Raw genomic sequence first — 17,613 nt, 5'->3', positions numbered from 1 at the left:
AGTGAGCTGCATGGGCAGATTCTACAATTTCAAAGACACAAATGTGGCAAATATTGTCGCCGTAAATACAAAAACAAAGATAAATACTACACCAAATGCCGCTTTGGTTTCCCTAGACCAGTTACAGAAACAGGTGAAGTAAACAACTTTGGGGCCGATTCATGGAACAAACGTGCACCGAAAATCTAAGCGCAAGCAGGCGCAAGCGCGAAAAAACAGGCGCACGCGCACACGTGCGATTCATGGAAGTCCCTGTGCGTGTTTTCCTCGGGATGTGCGCCAAACCCGTGCATGGCACACACGTCACTGAAACATCCCGAACGCCGTGCGCACAGTGAAAACGCACAACCTCGGCGCACACACCAAAAAGGGGGCGGAACACAGGGCGTAACGCGCAGAATGGGGAACAACGCGTGAAAATAAGGGCGTAACTGGGATGTACTGCTGGGAAGCAGACGGAACGCCCACACGCACGCGAACCACACGTATTCATGGAATCGAATAGGGCAAAGCCACGCACAGGCAAAGACACGCACAGGCCTAAACACGTCGGCCACACGAAGGCAGGCGGTAGCGTCCCTGCACATCACAAAAGCGCCAATATACAGCAATGATGAATGTCCCATACTGCTATTGTGCCTGGGATTCGCGTGAAGTTTTTCACGCGATCGGGCCTGGGGGAGCGGGCTACGTGTATCACGGGGGTTCGCATGAAGTTTTTCACGCGATCGGGCCTTGGGGAGCGGGCTACCACTCACTGTCTGCCTTGCATGTAGAAGAACGCGTAGCCAACACCCGCTGTGAAGTAATAGCGTGTGAACCCCAACGGCTGGAAAACACATGCACCGCACCCCACGAAAAGCACGTACAGAGCAATGTAAAGGCACGTGGGATCTACAAGCCCTGCCAGGGAAACGCCCGTGCGCGAAACGTCACAGACGCGCTTACGCACTAAGGGCCTTTGGTCCAATGAAATTGCGTATGCGTGCTGATGCGCTTACGCGCTAAGGGCCTTTCCTCGATTTACACCCAGACGTGCAAGATTTTCACGTGCCAAATTTCTCTGTATCAAGCTGGCCACGCGTAAGCACACGGAAGACCATGCTCCTGCCCAAAAGACCGAATTACTGCCCCCCAGAGCCCCGAGCAGCCTCCCACGAGCCATCTGCTGCTGCCTGCCTGCCTGCCTGCCTGCTGCCACCGTGCCCTGCCATTTGGTGCCTGCACATCAGCCATCTGCAGGGGTCCATTTGCTGTGTCCACCCCTGCTGGAAAAGAAGACTCCCGACTGGGATACCATCGCTCCACAGCCCAGCCCCAGGACCCAGTTGCCCACCCACTCCTACCTCTGGGGTTGCCATGTCGGGCACTGAAACCTCTGGCACCACTGGCAAACCCCGGCCAGAGAGGCAGAGGGGCACCAGCTTCACTGCCACCGAAGTTGGTGTCCTGGTGGAGCAAGTCCTGGGGCAGTATGATGCCCTCTTCGGAAGTAAGCGCGCCAACAAGGAAGGACGGACTCGGATCTGGACGGACATCGTGACTGCCATCAACGCGGAGGGGGTGGCAGTCCGCGACTACCAACATGACAAGAAGCGCTGGATGACTGCAGGTCCAGGACCCTCTTGAAGGCCCGGTGCCTCGTGGAGGGGGGCCGGGGCCGCATGACTACCATCCAGATGAGGGTCATGGAACGCGTAGGCCCAGCGCTCCATGCCCAGATCCTTGAGAGGCAGACCCGTCTGGAGTTGAGTGGTAAGTGGCCAAGCATTGCTGTGTGAGACAGGGCATGTCGCAGTGTGCTGGTTGTCTGATACTTGCCTGTATGTGTGACATAGGCCATGTATGCATGTGTGTGTGCAGGGACGTCATGCATGTGAGACCAGTAATGTGTGAACCACACGGTTGTTGCATGTGTTCAAATGCAACATGGGTTGCCCTATGCAGAATGGCCACATGAAAGCATGCCAGTCTCTGTTCCTGGACATGGGTGGGGGGAAGGGATGGGTGCTGATGCCATGTACATGTATGCTGTCCATGCATGTGTGTCTGACCTGTGTGTCTGTGACTTGTGAATGCCAGGGATGCATGACACATGTCTGCCGCAATGTTCAGGTTCACTGATGCAGCCTAGTCATCCTTGTATCCACTGTGTCTGTGGTGTACGAGGTCAGATGGATGAAACTAGGGTGAAGTGTGTGCATGTGATAGGCATGGCCCATGATGCATGTGAGTTCCAAAACAACATTGTATGTTTCAAGAATCCCTTGGACGTGTATGCTAATGTCCATAGCATGCGCGATGCCTGTTACCGCATGTGTTTTACCTGCACTTAGCCATGTGTTCTGGAGGAACATGATGGAAGTGATCTTTGACAGTGCCACTCATCTGCTATTGCTTCCTGTCTAGGGGACCATTGTACAGTACCCTGATGCTTGTGTTCTAAGTCTCCCTCTACACAGCGCCACGTGAAGAAGAGGGCGGAGACGGCTCTGAGGAGCAAAGCGGCGGGGATGCCCCCACGGCTGCAGCGGAAGGGGTGGGTGAGCCCCCACAGGGGCTTGCAACGGCGGAAGACGGGGTGGAGCCATCCAGGTTGGTGGTTTCCACAGAGGAGGAGGAGGCCGCTACTGAGGCGCACATGGGGCCTGGTGGGGGCATCCCTGCTGGTGCAAGTGTTGCAGTCCAGGGGCAGGGGCAGGAGGCAGCACAGGTCGCCGTGGAGGGGCCTGTGCATGTCACTGTCCCTGACACTGTGACTGCACCACCATGAACCAGCAGGGATGCCCCATCCCAGGCTCGTCCGCAGGTAGGGGGGATGTCCATGTCATCTGACTCCCCTCCACCTGAGGACGAAGGGACCCCTGGCCATATGGAGAAGGTCCTGATTGGTGTCACGTTGCGCACAGGTGCAATTCGTGATGAGGTGCTTGCTTCCCGGGAGGAGCATGCACGTCATCACTGAGAGCACCGTGCCGACGTGGCCCAGTTGGGATTGGCCATGGTCGGGGGTTTCCTACATGTGTCGGCCAATCTGGCGACCCTCTCCTCCTCTGTGGAGACTATGCACCAGTCGTTCTCCATGCCGTCTTCCGGCCCAGATGGCACCAGGGCCCCCTGTGGACCTGCCCCGACCAATGCAGCCGGCTCGGTGGGGATCCCATCCCTGCCACAGTCGGGAGTCGGAGGTCCAGCAGGGGTGGACACACCAGCAACTGGAGCCCAGCAGATGGAGGATGGGACGGCATCATCGGGCAGGGCACGTGCACGACGGCGTTGGTGGATTCCATCAGCCTGGATGCCGTCGTGCTGGCGCAGGCAGTTGCGTCGGAGGCAACGGCAGGCTCGACGTGGGAGTCATCATGGCTCGGGGCCATCAACATCAGGGGTGCAGGCATCGGCCGGAGGGCAGGAGAACCCTGGAATGGGAGTGGCTTCCGTGTGGGAGCGGTTGGGCCAGCAGATAGGTGCGGAGCGGCAGCGGGCAGAGGAGGAATGGCTCACAATGGTCAGGGCAGAGAACTCCATGCGGAGGGCGCTGAGGCGGGCTGAGTTCCTCGAGGGTCTTCGCAGGGAGTTGGAGCTGGACACTGCTTTATCCCTGCAAGACCTCTGGGCCAGGGAACATGCCCGCCTCCAAGCCATTGAGCAGGAGTTCGATGATGCCCTGGCCCATGACAACATCCAGTGAGCCGTTGGACTAGCCCGCTGCCCATGTAAATAGTTATGTAGTTAGTGTTAGGTTTCCTTTGTTTTTGCATTTTCTTTGGACCTTTTGGACAATGGGCCACATTTTTCTATATAGTTATTTTGTATTAGGTAGTGTTGTTAGATAGGTTTCATTTCTTTTGTTGGGATCATGGACCCTGGCTTGTTCACCTGTACATAGTTCACTGTTAGATTTTCTTTTCTTTTTACAATTTACCCATGGAGCAATGGCTTTCAATTATAATTTCCCATTGGATTTTCTTTTGTGGACTGTGACTTTGGACACCATTCCTTTGGATTCTGATTTTTGGTTTTGCATTTTTTCACGGACATGCTTCTTTTTACTTTTTTTACATTCCCATTTCTGTTAGTTTATTTTTGATTCAATTCATGTTTCCTTTAATACATATTTTTTGATCAAACTTCAATGTGTGGTATCATCTCATTGGTTTCATGCATATCATGATATGGGTTTTGAGATTCACTGACAACCATTGGGTGTATGTGAGGGACATGTGTTCGTTTCCAAACTTGCAATTGGTGTTCTATCATGTTATTGCCATTTCTAAGTGGGTGGATGCAATACTCGGGTGGGTGTTTTGCATTTGGAGGCTGACCATAGGGACCAGGGATCTAGATTGTGATGACATGTTGGCTGCGGAACATGATTTGGACAAGAGAGGGGGCCTGCTGGCAGGTGCCCCACAGTGCTGGGGGGTGGGGGTGCAGGGGAACATGAGTTGGACATGAGTGGGGGCCTGCTGGCAGGTGCCCCATAGTGCTGGGGGTTGGGGGTGCAGGGAGACAGGAGTGGGGGCCTGGTCGAGGGTGCCCCTGAATGCTGGGGGGTGGGGGTGCTGGGAGACATGCATTGTTGATCAGTAGTGCAAGGTGACATGTGGCTTGGCTGGGGGGCATGCCCATGGTGGATGGGATGCCTGCGGGACATGAGCAGGGGTGCAGGGTAGTCCCCCATGGTGTGGGCTGCCTGCAGGGGCCGTGGAGGTTGTAGAGCGAACACCTGGGAGGACCCACACGGCCAATTCACGTGTCGTACTCCCCAGAACCCCTGAAATACACGTACCCTGCTGAAATCGCATGTGGAACTTCCCGCGCACCCCTGAAATACACGTACCCTGCTCGCACGGGGCCAATCGCGTGTGGAACTTCCAGCGCACCCCTGAAATACAAGTACCCTGCTGAAATCGCATGTGGAACTTCCCGCTCACCCCTGAAATACACGTACCCTGCTTGCACGGGGCCAATTGCGTGTGGAACTTCCCGCGCACCCCTGAAATACACGTACCCTGATGGAATCGCGTGTGGAACTTCCCGCGCACCCCTGAAATGCACGTACCCAGCTGAAATGACATGAGGTACTTCCCGCGCACCCCAGTGATACACGTAGCCCGCTTGCCGTGCTGGTACAGGGTTAGCGTAGCCCTTTGCGCTGGATTGGGGATTTTGATGGCTTTTCCCTGCGCAAGAGGCGTTCTTGGGGGCGTAACTGGCGCTGCTGCAGGGTCGCTGCGCCACTGTGCGCCACGGCTGGTTTTGGTAGCTGGAATCCATGAATACGCTGTGCGCGGAAATGGATTTTAGCGCACGCGGCTGGCACAGGGATTCGCACGTGCACACTGTGCGCCAGCCGCGTGCACCACTTGTGCGCTGAATTCTATGAATTACCCCCATTATGTCTTCAGTTCGAAATAGTGTTAAAGGTAAATCACCTAAAAACACGTGTTACATAAAAAGAAGGGAAGAATCAAAATATATCAATGATTACAATGCAATCATTGCCCTATTATGGAATGCAAACATAGATGTGCAGTACATTGCAGACAATTCAAATGCTGTTGCACGATATGTTACAGCCTACTTAACAAAGTCTAGAAAAAGAGCGCTAAAATCATATGAGGACATAGAAACAATTGCCAGATATGATCCCAACAGCCAAGACATTCTAAAAAACAATTTACTCTACACATACTATCCGAACAGGAGTACCGCTCTGGAAAGCATGTATCTATAACACATAGCTCAAAACTTTGCATACAAAAATAATGTAAAACCCTATGAAAGCAAACGTAGATATAGAGTGACCGATTGGGAAAGGAGCTTAGGGAAACTTAACAAACAAAGCTTAATTAATCATGTGAAATTGTCATTAAAAACTCCTCAACAGAAAGAACTATATGACATGTCTCTGTTACAACTTTTCAAACCATGGAGAAAAGAGGAAGACATACTAGATAATTATGAGTGCTATGAAGATGCTTTCAAAGCAAATGAAAGCACTATCATCGATGTTAACTTTATGCAGTACAAAGCAATGTTACACAATGAGCAGCAACAGGAAGAAGCCATTCAGGCCCAACTAGATAAAGACTCTTCCGACAGTAGTCAACCTTCTGTAACAGGAAGTCAAGAACCATTAGGACAACCACTAATAGCAAATGAGGCTGAAGTTGCTATGGCAGAAGTAGAAAACACCATGTATCAGTATCAAGAAGATACAGAGGACTTAACTGTACAACAAGGAAAATTTAACAACGATCAGTGCACCATTTTTGAACAGGTAACAAAGCAAATTGTGCATGGCGTACAACATGAAAATAAAGAAAGTACCTTCCAAAATTACAAATCTATACTGCTGTACGTCAGTGGTGAAGCTGGATCAGGGAAAATATTCTTAATCAAAATTATCAGCAAGTTCCTTCAACAATTAAACAACAAACTGTCAGCTGTTGTAACAGCCCCCCACAGGTTTAGCTGCCTAAAACATAGGCGGTGTGACCTTAAACCATTTACTACTGCTTCCGTAGAGCTTCACAATAAATTAGACTACTACAAACCTTCTGCAGAAGCTGCAAAGGAATTACATAGAGTATTGAAACAAATGAAAATGCTACTAATAGATGAAGTGAGCATGGTATCCAATCTAATGTTGGCTTTGATTCATCTAAGATTGCAAGAAGTACTTAAAAGTAATAACAAAGAACTCTTTGCAGGGAAACACATTATCGTTTTCGGAGATCTTCTACAATTGACACCAGTAAAAGGTGAACCAATTTTTAAAATCTTAGGCCACAAACTCTGCTGGAAAACTGTTGGTAGCATAAGTAATGTTAACCTTTGGCAACATTTCCAATACAGAGAATTAACTGAGAACATGCAGCAATATGCAGATCTCACGTATGCCAACATCTAAAAAAGTATTAGAGTTGGTGTATTATCGCAAGAAGCACAAGTTGTATTGAAAAAGCGGCATGTACATGCACTTTATGGTGATAATGCATGTGCAACTGATGTTATGGAACAAATAGCGCACATAAAATGTCAATTGTATGGCCTTAATGCCAACTCTTGCAAGCTGTTTCAAATTCAATGAAACAATGTTAAAGAAAGAAATACAAGCAATAATAGAAATTAGCGCCACAGACAATCTAGACGTACATGGTTTGACAGTACCCATGTGTGAGCAAGCCACAACAAGACTAAATAGTTTAGAAAATTCAATCTCCAACACAGCTGGGATGGAAAAAGTATTGAAATTATCATTAAATTGTAGAGTAATACTTAAATGTAACCTTGACATTGAGCAAGAGCTAGTTATGGAGCACTGGGCACAGTTGTTGGCTTTCAATCATACCCACGTGATAGCAGCATTCAGTTTGTCAATATTCGCTTTGATAAAGTTTCAGAAGTAAAAAGGATAGGGCACTCAATGGCTCGATTCCTTCTCTTCAAAGACATGTATGTACGTAGAGAGCAATTTTCTCTAACTCATGCATATGCAGTTACCATGCATAAATCCCAAGGTCTTACCCTAGAGAAAGCAATGATAGATATAGGAAAGACAGTGTTTAAGGAAGGCATGAGCTACGTAGCATTATCACGCTTACGTACACTTGGCAGTCTATTGCTAATAAACTTTGATTCAAGTAAAGTCAAAGCTGATATTCCTTGCATTCTAGAATACAATAGATTGTGTTCACTGTACACACCTCATCTGAAACAATACCCTGTTCCAGATAAAGTGAAACGTGGTAAAAGAAAAGTAAATGAAACAGAAATGCAACAAAATGCAACAGGAAATTCTGCAAAAAAAAGAAAAGAAGCTAAAGTTTCATCAATTGCCGCAAACAAAGAAGAACCTATTAGGGAATGTAAACCAGGCACATAAGCAAAGAAGCAACAGAATAACCGAAAAATGCACTCAGATAGAGAACTTGCTGGCCCATTCAAATTTACAAATGAAAGTGGGGTAAATTGCTATGCAAATGTAGCAATGAATATTCTAGTTCAATTGCCACCAATTGTTAACAATATTTACCTGCACAGCACAGACCAATTGTGTTTGCAAGTGTTAGTGCTGCATAGAAACGCAACAAGCAATCCTGACAACACATATAGTGTTCATGGAGTAAGGAAACAATTGGACGACTGGAATAGTGAGATTCACTATGAACTCACAAGAAGATCCACAAGAATTTATAATGTACATACTATTAGTATTGGAAAACAAAAGCATATCTGCAAATTAAATCTTCCAAATTTCGTAAATGTGGAAACATACATGCACTCTCTTTAACAAAGTGATACAGGAAGAAATCCTAATTGAGCGATTTGTGTATATTTCCATACCAAATTGTGAGAGCTTTCCATTTCAGCAACTTGTAAAAAATGCAAACCATGGCAGATTATGTAGTATTTGCAATTCAGACAATCGCTCTTCCTTAATGATAAAATCACAAAGTGCCTACATAATAGTTATGCTTCTACATTATAACGCAGATGGCACCAAAAACAACTGCAAACTAATTTGGATTTACACACGGTCAAGTGTCACTTGGAAAGAAAACCTTTACAACAGTAGGAATAATCTACCATGCAGGAGCTACAACCAATGCAGGTCACTAACCTACATACATTAAAAAGAATTCTGGATGGTTTGAATGTAATGATAGCACCATTACTCTAAAGCAGAGGTTGCCAGCTAACCTAACAAATGCGTATTTAATGTTCTTGAAGCCAAAATTTACGTAATAAGGTGTTTTTCAAAATATGTGAAAGACTACAAACAGTTAGAATACGCCCACAGGTATCTAACTACCCAACAGGATGGAAGAATGACACAAATAAATGATTATCACAGATCGTTGGAAACAAATGAACAGGCAGAATACGCCTAAACGTGTCTAACTGTTGTTAAAAATCGCAGAAAGGCAACAAAGAAAACATTAATGGGAAAGATAAAGGAAACAGGATGTGTCAACGAAACAAATTAATGAGTATCACAAATCTGTAGGAACAAATGCACAGATAGAATACGCCCACAGGTATCTAACTACCCAACAGGATGGAAGAATGACACAAATAAATGATAATCACAGATCATTGGAAACAAATGCACAGGTAGAATATGCCTATAGGTATCTAAGTGTTGGTAAAAATCGTCAGGAAGGCAACAAAGAAAACATTAATGGGAAAGATGAAGGAAACAGGATGTAACAACGACACAAATGTATCAAAAATCTGTAGGAACAAATGCTCAGTTAGAATATGCCTACAGGTATCTAACTGTTGTTAAAAATGGACAGGAAGGCAACAAACATAACATTGATTAGAAAAATGAAGAAAACACTGAAAGGAAAAAATGAAGTACTTAATTGCATAAGAAATGAAGTTTTTTTTTAATACGACAAGGATTTATTCCCCCAGACCTAAGGATTAGAAAATCAAACACAGCAACTGAGCGCAATGCACAGTACACTGGTTTGTAAACTAAATATGAGGGTCTAAAAAAAAGTTAACTGTCTATTATGCAATGTGTCAAATGTGGAAAAACTGCAAACATTAACACACCTTTTTCTTTCATCACAGAAATGGAAAAAGAGATACTTCTGCCAAGTACGATAACCAATTTTAAAACAAATTATGGATTCTGAACAAAGTAAGGAGTAAGTATATTGGCAGGCATTTTCTACACATGGGAATCAACTCGTCTAATCTATGGTAGTAATATGCTGCAGTGCCTGTGGGCTGGCCTTTCGTCTGCAGTAAGTAACCTACCACCTACGCCTTACAACCAAGTTTCAAGGAGTACAGTTCCTATCCACAATCATCGCTGCATATGTAAAACATGGTCCTTGTAAATTAGCTGCTTATAAATGTACTTTGCGGACCATCGTCTGCAGCCATGAAGTGAAGAAACTAGGACATCATCACAACGACCACAATCCACCACACCCATATTAACTTGTAACTCCACTGCTTATGACTTCAGTCTTGCGTGCATGGGCTTTAGGCATGCACCCAAGACTGCAGGGTCTCTCCACAACTACCTCGGTGATGTGTGGTAGTGGAGGTTATTCTATATGTGTGTTATCATTAAGTACCTCTGCCCAGAGGCTTCCCTCCTAGGTGTGTGTCTGTAGATCTTACATGGGATGGGTGTGCAGTGTCTTCCAACTCTAGTACTTACCACTTTGTTCTTGGTTGCATAGCATTCTGCCATGCACCCAAGACTGCACGCACTCCCCACAACTTGCCAATCAAGAGGCAACACTACGGGTGTGTGCATGGGTGGCACATGTGGCGGTGGTTGAGGCCAGGGCCTACAGTCTTGTAAGTAAGGTCTTCGGTCTTTGGCCGACGACCATGCATCCAAGACTCTAGGCCCTGGCCACAACCACCGTAGCATGTGCCACCCTTGGTGGCGTACTAATGAATATAATGATAAGCATTAGAAAAAATAATGCATTCAGGGCATGTTGTCAATTTCAATGTTCCCTAACACCACACATGTCCTTACAAATCTAACAACTCCCCCGTGCACTGCACGGGCTGAAATACTGGCCTTATTGGACCCCTCATTTTCTGTGCGTACAAGGAGGCCACAGGACCTACGTCATAAAGTAGGTTTAAGTTTATTATTGGGTGCATGGCCTTCGGCCCTGCATCCAAGAGTGCAGAATCTCCCCACAACCACCTCTGCATGCACTCCCCACAACTTGCCAATGAAAATGCAACACAAGGGGTATATGCATGGGTGCCACATGCGGCGGTGGATGTGGCCAGGGCCTTCAGTCTTGGAAGTAAGGCCTTTGGCCTTCGGCCGATGGCCATGCATCCAAGATTCTAGACCCTGGCCACAACCACCGTAGGATGTGTCAACCATGGCAACGTACGAATGAATATAATAATAGCCATTGGAAACAGTAATGTACGTGTTCTTACAAATCTAACAACTCCCCCGTGCATTGCACGGGCTGAAATACTGGCCTTATTGGACCCCTAATTTTCTGTGCGTACAAGGAGGACACAGAACATACGACATAAAGTAGGTATAAGTGTATTATTGGGTGCATGGCCTTCGGCCGTGCACCCAAGAGTGCAGGATCTCCCCACAACTACCTCTTTGTTCTTGGGTGCCAACACTGCTCACACTCACCACAACTTGCCAATGAAAATGCAACAGAAGGGGTGTATGAATGGGTGCCACATGTGGCGGTGGTTGTGGCCAGGGCCTAGGTTCTTGAAAGTAAGGCCTTCGGCCTTCAGCTGACAGCCATGCATCCAAGACTCTAGGCCCTGGCCACAACCACTGTATCATGTGCCAACCATGGGAGCGTACTAATGAATATAATAATAGCCATTGGAAACAGTAATGTATTTACAGCATGTAGGCAATTTCAATGTTCCCTAACACCACACGTGCCCTTACAAATGTAACAACTCCCCCATGCAGTGCACAGGCTCAGTACTGAACTTATTGGACCCCTGATTTTCTGTTCATACAAGGAGGCCATTGAAGATACGTCAGTAAGTAGGTATAAGAGTACTGTGCGTACAAGATGTCCATACACATTACATCATGACGACCGACCCCCAGAACAAGTGCATTAATTACCCGTATGTTAAGACAGTAGACCCTGGCCTCTACCACCGTTGCATGTGCCACCCATGGCACCGTGCTAATGAATATAAAAATAGCCATTGGGAGAAATAATACGTTCAGGGCATGTTGTCAATTTCAATGTTGCCTACCTATACCCGTGTGCTTTCACGAGTTACACATTTCCTGTCCACTACATGGACTGAAGTGTTACAAATTTCCACCCCACTACATGGACTGAAGTGCTATCGTTATTACCCCCCACATTTACTGTACGTACAAGGTGTCCATAGAAATTACATCATGACGGCTGAAGAACAAATGCATAGATCATCCATTTCTTACTGTCTGAACCTTTCCCAATGCTCTGTGACACAGCAAAATAGGTTAATGAAAAAAGCATGTGTACGCTGGTTGTTGCTCCGCTTTCCGCGGTTCCAAGATGTTGGGCGCATCCAAACCATCTGATGCAGAACACGTCTCGCAGCAGCCAATGGGCAGAAACGTCGCGTGTACGTGGTCATGACGGCAGCCCCTTAGCCAATCGGTTTCTTGTTCATCGACCGAACAGGGAAGTGTGATCGCAGAGCGAACATAGATGTCACTAATTATTTCAGACCTACTTTTTTTCATAATTATAAATAAACGTACTGCACATATGGTGAAAAAATTTACAAAAGCACACTTTCTGGACCAAGCCCCTGTACCTGCCACAGATTTCGTCAAAATCCGTCCAGCGGTTTCACCTGTAGCCATGCGCAAAGTTTTCCCCCCATTCAGTCTATGGGAAAAAAGACATTTTGGGACCCCCCTATAACTCCGCCCCCCCTGGACGAATTCTCACCAAACTTTACATGAAAATTCAGAATGGCCCATATACTTTTTTTGGCAAAGTTTGGTGAGGATTCGTCCAGGGGGAGCGGAGTTATAAGCCGCCCAAAAAGTGCTCTTCCTATGGAAACAGCAATTTAACCATAACTACATGGCCACTACCATGTAATGTATATGTATATATATATATGTATATATATATATATATATATATATATATATATATATATATATATATATATATATATATATATATATTTATATATATATATTCAATGAAAAAACTTTGTTAAAGGGACGTTATGGTTAAGTTGCACTAATAAAAACCTATGAAATTCAGTAAAAAAAGTTGTTAAAAGGACGTTATGGTTACAAGTAAAATCGAAAAAACCCTGAAATTCGCCAGTTATGGTAAGCTAACCAACCATAACTCGCGCCACCACCATGCACTGCTAAGGCTAACACCCAGGACATCAATGATGACATCACAAATATCATAGGACAAGTCCTAGGACATCAGAAGTTTCTGCGAACACCACAGGACTGCCCCTGGACATCTGGAGTGTTCGTGGACTTTCGGGGGATGAAACAACCAATTTTTTTGGCTTCTTATGGCCATATCCAATCCAATCATCATTCCCCCCACATCCCCAAAGATTGTTTGTTGAGTTTGACAAGTGAAATGCTGCTTTTTTTTAATGTTTTCACTGCACTGTCCGCGGACCCCAAAAAAGTGTCCGAATCCAAGATGACCGGCACTTCAGGAAAACCAAAGCATTTCACCAGCCAATCAGCGGGCGCGTTCCGGTGTCCGCAGACCATGCAAAAGTCTGTGAATTAGAGGCCAGTCCGCGTACACAACAGCCAATCAGAGGCAATCAGAGGCCAGTCTGCTTACCGAACAGGGAAGTGAATCCGTGGAGCGGACATAGCTATCACTAATTTTTTTGCCTCATGTTTTGGTCACTTAAAAACTACTGGACGGATTTACACCAAATTAACAAAAGCATGCTTTCGGGACCAAGCCGCCGCTCCTGCTCCAAATTTGGTGAAAATCCATCCAGCGGTTTTGGACTGTAGGCGTGAGCAAAGTTTTTTCCCATTATGTCTATGGAAAAAAAATTATTTTGGGACACCCCCTATAACTTTGCCCCCTCTGGACCAAACCTCACTAAACTTTGCAAAATTCATAGTGAGCCATATACGTTTTTTGCAAAGTTTGGTGAGGATTCGTCCAGGGAGAGCTAAGTTGCTAAACCCATACGAAGAACACTTTTTGGGTGGCTTTTAACTTCGCTCCCCCTGGACGAATCCTCACCAAACTTTACATATAGGGTCCAATCTGAATTATTTTGCAAAGTTTGGCAAGGTTTGGGCCAGGAGGGGGCAAAGTTTTAGGCTGGGTCCCAAAATTTCTTTTAACAATCTAGTACAAAGCACATACTTGGAAGAATAGTAGCAAAACTGACATTTATCTTAAATATGGCATTAGTTATAGCCATCCCTTCTCCCCAAGAGCCACCACCACCACCAGCTGGAGGACCCACACAACAGAAAAAGCACAGTACTTCCAAAGACAATGAAGAGGACCAAGAAGATGAGGTAGAGGAAGTGCCCACCTCTAGCAGCCATAGAGAATCAAGGTTACCGCTGTTGGGAATGTACCAAAGGCAAAAGCTACAAAAGTGAAATGCACTGAGCGCCACTTTGTACTCAATCTCAGACTACCTGAACATTACTCCTATGGACCACCTCCATGCGCCGCCACACTAAATCCAACTACCACAATACTCTCAGAAAGATTGTTGCTTTCTTAGTAATTAGTAGGCTGTCTTCCTCCACATCATCTTCCTCAACAAATACTGTAACCACACAGCCTACTATTGTGGGACACAAAATCCCACCAGCTACCTTGCAAGCAATAAAAGAGGCTGTTGATCAATATCTTTGGAAGACAGCAGTCCTCTGTATATACTTCAACGCACAAATCTGCAGGGGGAAGCAATTTTGACGTGCGTTTGAAGCTGTAATCAAGGAGCATGAGAAACACTGCCCACTACCTTAGAAGAAACACATGCGCAACATCTTCCCCTTTCGACCTGTCCTTCCATATTAGTGCTTGGTGGCTCCTCCCTCATTTAATTTCCCCCCTCACCTTATGTTCTAAGCTTTCCTACAAATATATATTTTTTAAAACAACAAAAGAAGGGTTCCTTTAGGAACCACCTTTCAAAGTAAAAAAATTGAACGCCCGTTCAAGGGACCAGGACGGGGGATAACAGGCCAGCAGCCCAAGTTATCTGCCCAAGCAAAATGTGTCTGTGTGCGCCCTGATGCCTTAGGGCTTCGACGTGTTTCAAATAAATAAATAAATAAATACTCAAATAAATAAATACTTATTTGGACTGGTAGTCTTCAATAGGTAAAGGCATCAATACTCATCTATTGGTGGGCTATGAATACATGTGTATATTCTTTTAATTCGGAACTCTGAATGTAATTTATCTCACTTTATACTTTTAAAATGTTTATATCCTCTTTTTTTTAATCTCTTTTTATCTTTCTATTTTTTCTCTTCTTTGTGTTCATTTTTCCTAAATTTGCTTTTTATGTTATTATCTTTTTTTTATATGTCAGTATTTACTTTTATGACTAACTGTTTTTTCTTTTGTTAGAATGTAATTTCTTATGTTATGTGAAAAGCTTATAATAAGCTGTAACACATTAATAATAAATTAAATTAAAATAAATAAATAAATAAATAAATAGGGCCCCAGACCATTATCCTCCATTGCAGCCCCTGCAATGGGGGATAAAGGCCATTAGCACCCCAGATTCCCAAAGCGTGAACCCGGTGTGCTAAAAAATAGATTTTTCTTCCTACAGCGGGATGCCTGTGGAGTCTTGCTGTAGGAAGGAAAATCCTTTTCCAAGATGGCCACCATGGAAAGAGAAGGCGGGGCTCTGTACCGAGCCCATCGTCCCTTTCCAGAACCCTATGACCATATTACCACAAGCACATTTTTTTCCCTTTCAAACCTATCCTACATTCCAATAACTTTACCACTTTGACGGTCCCAGGTGGACATGGCCACTTTAACACTATTTGTCATCCCTCGCAGTCATGGCCAATAGCCAAATTGTCTGGCTCATGACCTTATGCAATGACCCGGACAATCTGGCCACTGCCATTGGCCACAGGCTATGCATCAGTCACCAAAGGTATATCACTATTTTTTGTACCTACATTATGACCCAAAAAATAAAACATGGGCACATTTGCAAAACCATGCTTTAAGGTCCTTGCCAATGCTTCTTGCATGAGTTTGCTTAAAATCCGCCCATTGTTTATTTTTTCAAAAGTGTCAAAATGTATGTACATACAATAGTCATATAACTTAGCCCCCACTTGACACAATCCATTCATTTTTTACACAAACACTTAAGGTTGGGTCTTTAATCTTTCTGAAAACTTCTGCCCACATTTATCAAACGGCAACAAAGTTTAGGTTCGGTCTTTAATCTTTATGAAAACTTCTATCCACATTTATCAAACGGCAACAAAGTTATAACCAATCTTAAAATGTTGAGACCCCCCATTAATTTAGACCACTCTTGAGAAAATCTCACTATATTTTACAAAAACATGTATATCTAGATTTAAAATTGTTTAAAAAACTTTTGTGCAGATTCGTCAAATGGCACCACATTTATAAGCTTTTACAATATTTTGGGACCCCCCTCTAAATTTGTTCCCTCTTGACAAAACAGCTCCACACTTTCCAAAAACATTCAGAATCAAGTCTAGAATAGCATTCCAAAATGTCATGCAGTTTCATTGAGTGGCACCAAAGTTAAAAGCCATCCAAGAACTGCTTTTCACCAATCCCAGAAATGCAGAAATCGGCATAGATGCCCCCGAACATCTGCAGTGTTCGCGAGCATCACAGGACTTTCCCCGAACATCCGGACTGTTTGCGGACTTCAGGGATGAAAAACACACCCAGTCTTTGGCTTCTTACAGCCATATCCCATCCCATCCTCATCACCCCTTACCTCACCAGAGATTGTTTGATAAGTTTGACAAGTGCAATGTTGTGTTTTATTATATGTTTCTATCGCGGTGTCCACAGAATCCAAAATGGTGGGAGTTTCCAAAAATCTGACGCACTTCACGCTTTTCACCATCCAATCAGTGAGCGCGTCCGATGTCCGCAGACATCACAGCACCCTCATGGCCAATCGGAAACCTCTTTGCGGACTGAACAGGAAAATGGGTCCACGAAGCAGAGCCAGAAATCACACATTTTTCTGGACCTACTTTTTGGTTGTTTTAAAAAATAACTGTACAGGTTTACACCAAATTTACAAAAGCACGCTTTTGGGACCAAGCCGCCGCTCCTGGCACACATTTGGTGAAAATCCATCCAGCTGTTTTGGGCTGTAGGCGTGATGAAATTCTTTATCCATTATGCCTATGGAAAAAACATATTTTTGGAAACCTGCTATAACTTTGCCCCCCCCACCGTTGATAAAACTTCACCAAACTTGCCAAAAAATTCAGAGTGGGCCATGTACTGGTAAGGATGGAAAGTTTGGTAAGGATTTGTCCAGGGGAAGCGAAGTAAAGCTGCCCAAAAAGTGCTCTTCCTATGAGTTCAGCAACTTAACCATAGCTACACGGCCGCTACCATAGGCCGTATAATGTGTTGCTGTGATTATATTTATTTTTCAGGTAGTAAGCATGCAGCTGAAGATAATATTACTGCATTGATTGAAAGAAATCAAAAGTGATCAGATTATACTTATGGCACCAGTGGCGGGCCATTTCTCAAATGCAGAAGGCAGTTTTACAATGACATGTTCACCCCCGAATCAGTTCAAAAGATATGTTTCATGATTATTTCTGTGCAAATTTCAATAGGAAAGTTCTAAGCACCTCAACAATTGTTGTTATCGCCCCTCCAGCCTCCACTTTCTCTGTTTGGGAACATTCCTACATTTTGGGTAGAAATAAGTGAAATACAATTTTTAATCTTGGCTTGCTGCCACAGTTTGGCCATTTTACCTGTCAGTGTAGGAAAAGGTTATTTGTGCCCATGATATGTTTATGAATATATCTTTATGGAACTCATTTAGAAATATAACACACCATTAGACTTCTAAGCCTTGTC

The sequence above is a fragment of the Ambystoma mexicanum genome, chromosome 4p (genome assembly GCF_040938575.1).
Source record: "Ambystoma mexicanum isolate Mex_15411 chromosome 4p, UKY_AmexF1_1, whole genome shotgun sequence".
Taxonomy (NCBI): Eukaryota; Metazoa; Chordata; class Amphibia; order Caudata; family Ambystomatidae; genus Ambystoma; species Ambystoma mexicanum.
Note: the sequence above shows the minus strand (reverse complement) of the source record.